Source organism: Pygoscelis adeliae, unplaced genomic scaffold (assembly GCF_000699105.1).
Source record: "Pygoscelis adeliae isolate BGI_AS28 unplaced genomic scaffold, ASM69910v1 Scaffold4, whole genome shotgun sequence".
Lineage (NCBI taxonomy): Eukaryota > Metazoa > Chordata > Aves > Sphenisciformes > Spheniscidae > Pygoscelis > Pygoscelis adeliae.
The window spans coordinates 7,556,254-7,564,160 of NW_008824986.1; the positions used below are offsets into that span (position 1 = coordinate 7,556,254).

A 7,907-nucleotide genomic window follows, 5' to 3' on the forward strand; every position below is an offset into this window, starting at 1 on the left:
CTGTTTTATACCTATAGGACAGCTGTTTATGAAACACGAAACAGAAGCTAGCCTGGCTTTTAAAAATGTGGTAAACAAAACAGAAATTGCTTGTGATGAACATATTAAATTTATAGGAGATCTTTCAAATCTTACAGCTAAACTAAAAAAAAAAAAAAGGCAAGTGGTAGTCTTCCTTAAATATTTTCTGTTGCATTTAGGTTAGTTATTTCGATGTAGCTAGTTTTTGCACCAGTTTAGTTTTACTGTTAATGAAAAGCAACGTCTGTGAGGCCTTTATCCTTTCAGCATCAGTGAAAATGCATGTGTGTTTTCCAGGACTTTCCAGCTGGAAAAGAAAGTTACAGAATACCTTCTCTGCAGAGAGACCTGTTTTCTGCCTGGTGTAGGACAGTGTGTGATTTGCTGTTGCTTGTCTTAAACTACTTTTCCAAGCTGGATGTAGCATGATCATTCCCTAACAAAAGTAGTCATTCTGATGAAATCCTTGCTTGCCTTTTGAGTAGCTAGCTCATTGATCCTTACTAATCACAGGTTCTTTGAATCCTTCACTAAGTGTGCTCTGTGTGCAGGCAGGATTGATGTATTGATTGTTTCTTTCCTAAGAGAGAGAATTCCAGAGAGTGAAGTCTTCCCTGAAGCCAGCCTCTGCTAGATACTTCCACAAATTGTCTTGGCACTGGTATGAGAAGTTTGTCAGCCATCTACTCTGTATGCTGAATTCCTGTCATCTACTCCACCACCCCCCCAAAAAAAAACAGTACCTTGAATTTATTTTTAATAAGCCAAATTTCTTCTGATGTATGGCAGTAAATAATTTTTTTTCCTTTTCTCCTTCATCTCACACATCTTGCTACTTACGCTGCTGTACCACTACGCTGTACCTTTTAATAAAGGACGAGTTCTGCAGCAACAAAGGGGAGAGAATGTTTTCCCAGTGGAAGGCGGTCTATCTTTAAAGGACTTTCTCAGACTTTTTGTTATTATATTATTCACTTTCTTAGTACAATACATATTTCACTTTTTGATTTACTTTCCATCCAAATATCTTGTATTCCTTGATAGTGTTCTCGTTTCAACTGTTTTCCGCTGAGGTTCCTGTTGTATTGATCCATTTTATTTTTGCATAACATATTCAAATTTTAAATTTAGTTTCCATGCTTCAGTAGTCTGTTAGTCTGTGGCAACACATCTTCTGCCTGTGAAATCATATGCTTGTGAAAGAGATCGAATATTGTTATTCCTTAAACAAAGTTTGTTCAGAAAGGCATCAGAAAAAAATTTCAAAAGTTTGTGTATCTCTCTGGAATTCAGAGTCAGACCCTGAAAAGTCTGTGTCAGTTTTGAAATTTCCCATTATTCTGTTAATTTGCTGTTACAATTTCAAGGAGCCCCTGGGATTTAAGGTAGTCCTCCCATGGGATGGGATAGCAGTCACAGGCCAAGGATATTCTTCTTAAGGTTTCCAATCAGTCTTCCACAGACTTGCATCTTAACCTCACCAGTTCCTAACCTGGTTCTCACGGAGTAGTAAAGCAGTATTTCTGGGGATCTCTGATCTTGCATTGGGTTGCTAAGCACTGTGAAAAAGACATCCCTGGTTAGGCCAGCCCTTTCTCTGGAGGTGGAGTGTCTTTGATTTGCAGGACATCCAAGTGTCATTCAGTACTAGATAATAGCTCAGGTTAGAGCTTCAAGAGTGGGAAGTTAATTGGTTATATAGCAATGGAAAGCTGTAAAAAGGTGACGGTATTCAGAGAAAGATACAAAAATCATTACAAAATATGTCTTCATAGCTGTCTCACTTGGCTTCAGGGTTTTCCTTCCGTTTCCTTGATGTAATTAGTCATTTCACACAACTTCCACTGATCCGCTCCTTTGATAAATGCTGTCCTAAATTATACACTAATGGAGGGTGAAGTATGCTCTTTTCCTAGTGGCATTTTATGCCCAGTTTGTGAAACTGAGGCACAGAGACATTTAGGGAGATCTGCAGATTTCCCTGCTCATCCAGCATGAGATGTGGTGTTAAATACAAAATTTTGGTGTTCTGGCCTAGTGTCTGGTAGTCCGTTACTAACTTACTGTTCTTTCAAATGAATGCAAGATCCTTATCAGTCGTAAACAATAAAATCCTGAAAACTTGTATTCAATGGCCTATGCCTTGTGAAGGTATGTAAATACTGCTTTTGATTCTTTCAGAAGCGAGCATGCAAGCCATTAGAAACCATTCCAAATGAGGCTGATGCTCGCCTCATTGATTGTGCCATGGAGCTGGATTCTAAACAGAAAATCTCCACCGACTGTGGTCCTTGGACTACAAAGACAAAGCAAAATTCAATGGTAAGTTTACACTGTCAATAACATCTATTTTTTTAGAAGAACACATTTAAAATACATTTTATAATAAAATTGCAAATAATTGCCCCCCCCCCTTTTTTTTATGGTTTTGTATATGTTTTTGTTCATTAGACTTTTGAAAACCATGGAAGCAGAGGTACTGCCCAGCCTTGCCCAAGATGTATTGCTGGAGAATCTGTAAGTACATTAACCTTCTTTCTGTGACATAAAAGATAGACTTGTTCTTAAGTATTAGATCCATAAAACATAAAGTTAATAAAAACCGCAATTACATTTCTCAGGAATAAAGCATGTAAATAAAAGAAGGCAGATTGATTTAGCATTTCTGAGGTACGCCAGCAGAGCACAAACTAATATGTTTCCAGCAGCAGTTGGGAAATATGGAGATTGTGAACACATTTTTCAAATTCACTCCAAAAAGCAGAGTTTAGGAAATAACTAAAGCAAACAGTAACACACAACTTCCTCTACCCCATTTTTATATCTTCCTTGATTTACTGGATCATAGTAAAATATTCAGGAATCCCATTCTATCTCCTATTTTTCCTTCTAATTGGATACTTCCTTTCCAAAGACTAGACATAGCCTGAAAATATTACACTGTAGACATACCAGAGCTAGTTTTAAATGAGCTAGCTAAAAAACCAGTAGCGATCGGAGCTCAGCACAGACAATTTGACTTTTCTGAAAAACAGTGCAAGTATTTGGACAGCTGAATAGTGCTGACTTCTGAGCTGATTCAAATAGGCTCCTTTTGGTGTCCGAATTAAGCTGGTTAAAACCTGTATTTTTTTTATTTATGTAGGCTGTAGTCACAGCTATGATTTGGGACCGTATAGTATGCCGTAATACTGCAGCAGTAGCACTAGAATCTCCCACTAACAGATGGCAGTGATCTTAACCACTGTCTCTTTTTTTCCCCCTGGATAGAGGGCCAAAACCCTCAAGGGATAATGGCTGGTAACAGTGAAAAAGGTTATGGTATTCCTACAGTTTCATTTTTCATGCAAATTGTCTAACCAAAGTTTAGGAAGTTTCTTAAATGTATGGGAGCTACCCTTGACTTTTGTTTGTATCCTCTGCATCCTTTTGAACCATCACACAGGATTCCTTAGAGAGCCAAAAATGAGGAGAGGTGTGGGGGAATGCCATGCATTTCTTCAGAAAGGCTGAATGTTTATAGCAAAATCTTTGATTTGATGGAATTAATGGCAAAGTTTCTGTTGAATGCTATGAGACTGAGGATGCTTTCATAAGTGAAGAGCTGTGACTGAAAAGACATTTACCATGTCTGCTATGAAGGAGAACACCTTTCCTATGAAGATGGACTGAGAGAGTTGGGGTTTTTCAGAAGAGAAGGCTTCAGGGAGACCTTATTGTGGCCTTTCAGTACTTAAAGGGGGCTTATAAAGAAAGATGGGGACAGACTTTTTAGCAGGGCCTGTTGCGATAGGACAAGGGGGAATGGCTTTAAACTAAAAGAGGGTAGATTTAGACTAGATATAAGGAAGACATTTTTTACGCTGAGGGTGGTGAGACACTGGCACAGGTTGCCCAGAGAGGTGGTGGAGGCCCCATCCCTGGAAACATTCAAGGTCAGGCTGGAGGGGGCTCTGAGCAACCTGATCTAGTTGAAGATGTCCCTGCCCATGGCAGGGGGGTTGGACTAGATGACCTTTAAAGGTTCCTTCCAACGCAAACTATTCTATGATTCTATGTTAATTTATTTCTGCTCATCTTTAAAAATAAAATAGAAACCAGATTCAGAGCTGACTTTAGGAATATAGAAACTAGTATGACCACGTATGTGGATTACCAAGTTTGAACTTTCCAGACGTGTTACCATCTTTGGGGGCATGGAGAACATCTCAGGGATTAAAACCCAAAAAAGAAAAGAACATCTTGGGATTAAAACCCAAATCAGCACATTAGGAAGTCAGTTTTGTTGTATTCCAGAGTTACAGTGACAACATCAGAGTTTGTAAAATTCTTCTATATCAGTGACCACTTAATTTTGGAAAATTATTATTGCTTTTATGTAACATGAGTACAAATGTTGTAATTCCAGATAACACCATTTCTATTTTAAGTCAGATTAGCCTGACTTTTTTTCCTATGGCCTAGTAATGAACTTGAGATAAAAAACAGATAACTTGAGGGGGTAACATTCACCTCCTCCACAAACATTTATGTATTGAAGTTTGGTTATAATGGATGACCTGTTCTATTCACTTTTAAATGTTTTTCAGCTACAGCTGTAAGAAACAAGGAAAACAACTTGCTAACTTTACTCAGTGAGAACTGGAATCTCAAAACTAAACAAATTTTCTACTTGCCTGTCCTTCTGTGCTTTCAATATAGAAACTCAAGGTAGTGTTATAAAAATCTGGAGCCCTTGTAGAGCTACGCACTAGACTTGTTGCTAAATTAGCCTCATATTGTTGAGTTGAAATGGAAAACGCTTTGCCCAAAGCAGGGTGATTTTAAATATGACTGGTTTTAAATATGATTCTGATTTCCATGACATACCCTGTAGTGGGGGGAAAAGTTTACCCATGTGTGTTGCAAAATGTCAAATATAAATTTGAGTTCAAGGAGTAATATACAATGTTTGGTAACAGAATAATGAAGTTAGCATATATATTCAGTTCTCCGTTATTTCAGTCATGGGGCCGGAACAATCTGGATAAAAGAAAAATATGACTCCTTTTGCACTGATAGCTTGCTCTTGCAGAGAGGAGGGCCTCTCTTTGGCTCCCAGTTCCGGTTAGGAGAGTTTGCTAGTTTGGACATACTGCCACACAAAGACAGGACTAGAGCAGCCAGAATTGTGTTGCGGCATAGCTGAATTCATGTCATGTTGAGCTAACATATCCACCCTGATATAAACTGGCTTGTGTGAGTGTCCTTGCATTCACAGCATGATTAATCTACAACGCCACTACCTGTGGATGATGAACTGATCATATAGATTTGTTAATTGTGTTCTCTTTGGATAATCAGTTATTTGTGTCCGGTAACATAACAGGTAATACAGTTATATTTCAATAAATTCTGTAGGAATTATAGTAGTAAACTATTTTCATTTTTTAAATAATAAAAAGCTTATGTTTAGAGTATAATGACTAGTAAGCCGGTAAGAACTCAGATAACTTTCTTCACAGTTAAAATTTCACTTCAGGGAAATCAGAGACTATCACAGTGATTAACATGCATTATGGAAGTCCTTCAGAACAGCTGAAATGAACAGAAGGGAGGAGCTTACAGGTAGCAAGATGAAGGATGTTGTAATTTTTTTTCATGATCGATAATGTTGAAATCCTATCAGAAGCTTTATTCTACTGATGGTAGCGAAATTCGAATAAATTAAAACACCCTAACTGGAACAAGTCAAACACAAAGCATATTGGGCTGAGACAATTTTTCATTGCTGTGGGTAGTCTTATCAGGATTGTATTTTGCATCAAGAAATCCTGATATTTATGGAGCTAATCAGCCACGTGAGGAACTTCACTAACATCAGCTTTCCTGAACACATTTATTTCTGTGTCACTACCGTAAGTGCTGTGAACTTCAACATGTATTTAAAGGCATTATCACTATTAGGTTTGCTCTTTCAACTTTTAGACCTCTTTTTCTACAATTAATGACTACCACATGTTTCAGAAGGAATAAGAAGTGGATTAAACCACAATTTGAGAAGAGAGTACTACTTTAGTTGCATTTTTTGTAAGCTTTCTTTGGACTAATGTGTTATGGGCTGTTTAGGCAGGGACTTAGAAGAAGAGGAAGAAGTGGTGTTAACTAGAAGGAAGCTAGGTAGGATTTCAGGGCAGGGAGAACACCACCATCATTCTTGAGATTTTTCTGTGTTACATGATAGCTAGAGATAAAACTTCTTTTGTTCTGAAAGTGTTACTGTGAATACATTCTTTAAACAAATACAATGTGATACAAACAAATGCAGACTTGAGTTTAAAATAAGTTGCCAACCAGAAAGTAAATTTCTGTTCTATGCTCAAAATCTTCAAATGTTTGATGGTTACATAGAATAAGGTATCTGGTGTTATAGGTACAAGTATGATGGTAAAATTGTCTATATTCTGTATGGGTATATTTTAACTTCATGTGCAAAACAAGTATCATAACTCAGTCATGCTGCTTATACAGATTACACTGAATATTCCCTTTACTGTCCAGGCTTTTTAGTTGTCCACTAGTCCTTCAGGAATAAAAGGGAACATTTGTCATGCAGTTAGTGGAACTGTCAGTTTCTTTTAAAATAAAGTTTGAAAATATATACTGAAAAAAAGACTTCAGGATTTGATGAGATAATTTTTAGTGACGTGAAATCTTGTCATTTTAGGGGCACTTCAGTCATATCCTGGGCTTCTAGAAATTGAGAGACGGCAGACCAGCAACACTGCTTTTCTTTTTAAATTCTAAAGATGCACCTGTGAACCCTGTACAGCTGGGTATCTGTACATTCACTCATGGCATGGATTTGTGTGTGGTATTCAGCATATAGCAGTTTGCTATATGTGTTACTCTTTCAGTGCACAATTATGGATATCATTGTTTTTACACTTGAAAAAATGCTTCTGCTTTTAAGGTAGCTCAGTATATGTTAAAAAAAAAAAAAGTTGATTAATGTTTTAGAGTAGTTAAGTTGATCTGGCCTTTGGCCCAGTCTTCACCTGGGACTGGGCCAAAGGTCATGTTGATACAAGAGATTTTTCTGTCTCTCTTGGGCACTTTCTCTGATACTCTTGGAAAGCGGCCCTTGCATTTACATGGGTACAGGGCCTGCAGTTTTAGCTCAGCCCTGTATATGCAGCAGAAATGGGAGGACAGAAATGTCTGCATTTTTAGATGGCTATTCAGCTGTGAAGGCCAGTAAAAATCCCATTGAAACTTACGTTTAAATCCAAAATATGCATCCAATTCAGGTATCTTACACGCTAAACTTCTTGTTTGTTTATAACAAGCAGAGTTTGCGAATGTGGCAGGTAAATATCTAATAGAAGAAGCAGTATTACTTGAACAACCCTCCGTAAAGTGAAGATGAATCGTAATTCAGCTCTGTGGAGTTCTCACAAAGTTGTTAAGATACCATCTGTCACTCCCTGACTCTGTCTTTCCAGTTATTGTGATATTAGAACAAATCTGTTTAAAAAGTCTTAAACTTGTCATCCAACATGATTTTACTGGCTTGTCACAAATAATTTCATCTATGTTTTGCCAGTATATAGGACTATATAATTTTTAAACACATGCAAATTTTTAGACTCTTAAGATAGCCGAGTTGTGCTATTTGGGTGTGACACTTCAGTGGCTGCTCTGGGATAGGCAGAAGAGTCCTGAAAGCTCAGAACTGAATGGCAGTACGTTAACCCTCTGCATTGGAGGGAAATTGCTGTGACCTGCCGAAGTTCACAAAGAAAGCAATCTCCGCTGTCTGGAGAACTGCTGAGCTATAGCTGTGCCCTGCTGCCAGTCAGCTTTCGGGCAGAGTTCAACCCAAAACAGATACGGCAGGGGGGACA

The 7,907-nt window shown here is 37.8% G+C and overlaps 1 long non-coding RNA gene across 1 annotated transcript; it reads left to right on the forward strand.

The window, feature by feature from the left end:
* Positions 1 to 2,208: 2,208 nt before the first annotated feature.
* Positions 2,209 to 7,891, forward strand: LOC103918517. The gene is made up of 3 exons (XR_663704.1): positions 2,209 to 2,343; positions 2,473 to 2,538; positions 6,728 to 7,891. It is a non-coding gene; the product is annotated as an uncharacterized LOC103918517 (long non-coding RNA).
* The last annotated feature ends 16 nt before the right edge of the window (positions 7,892 to 7,907 follow it).